Source organism: Malus sylvestris, chromosome 1 (assembly GCF_916048215.2).
Source record: "Malus sylvestris chromosome 1, drMalSylv7.2, whole genome shotgun sequence".
Lineage (NCBI taxonomy): Eukaryota > Viridiplantae > Streptophyta > Magnoliopsida > Rosales > Rosaceae > Malus > Malus sylvestris.
In genome coordinates this window covers 2,592,161-2,593,361 of record NC_062260.1, presented here as the reverse complement: position 1 = coordinate 2,593,361, position 1,201 = coordinate 2,592,161, and positions in this window count along the sequence as shown.

Genomic DNA, 1,201 nt, shown 5'->3' with positions numbered 1-1,201 from the left:
CCTAACTTGAAAATTAGCAAGCAAGGCCTTTTCTCGATCTTCCACTCCTAACTCCACTCTAGTGGATCTCAAATCTGCTAGAAGAGGAAGATGACAATCATAGATGGCATTAAGTCTAGCTGGAGTCTTCCTACTAAGTGCATCCGCCACTGCATTTGCATGACCAGGATGATACTCAATCGTGCAATCATAGTCACTCAGTAACTCAATCCACCTCCGCTGTCGAATATTAAGATCTCTTTTTGTAAACAGATATTGAAGACTCTTATGATCCGTGAAGATCTTACATTTCTCGCCATAAAGATAATGTCTCCAAATCTTCAAAGCGAAGATGATAGCTGCTAACTCCAAATCATGAGTAGGGTAATTCTTCTCATGAGGTTTCAACTGTCTCGAAGCATAAGCAATCACCCTACCATGTTGCATCAATACACAACCCAAACCATTCAAAGAAGCATCACTATAAACTTCATAATTACCGCTATCATCTGGAAGTGCTAGAACAGGTGTATGAGTGAGATAATACTTCAACTGCTGAAAACTTTGCTCACAATTATTATCCCACTCAAACTTAACGTCCTTTCGAGTCAACCTTGTCAATGGCAAAGTAATCACTGAAAAATCCTTAGGGTGCGTTTGGTACGCAGACGGGACGGGACGAAACGGGACGGGACAGGACGGGACGGGACGGAACGAAGGTGTAATTTTTGAAAAAGACATGGGGTATATTTGTCTTAAAATGGTAAAACATTGTGTTCCACATACGTGGAACAAACCCGTTCCAGGGATGGGAGGTGGAACGCAAAAACACCCAAAATCTGTCCCGTGGAACAGCCCGTTCCACCCATTTTTGGCGCACCAAACGCAGGACGGAACGCCTCGTCCCGTTCCGTCCCGTCCCGCGTACCAAACGCACCCTTAACGAACCATCTATAATAGCCTGCTAGGCCAAGAAAACTCCGTACCTCGGTGACGGTTCTAGGTTGCTCCCAATTCTCTACAGCTGCAACTTTCTGAGAATCCACTTGAATGCCTTGAGCAGAAATGACATGTCCTAAAAATGCCACTTGATTCAACCAAAATTCACATTTGCTAAACTTAGCATATAGCTAGTGTTCCCTCAAACTGCTCAACACCAATTTCAAATGTCTAGCATGCTCAACCTTAGACTTAGAGTATACCAGAATATCGTCAATGAAGA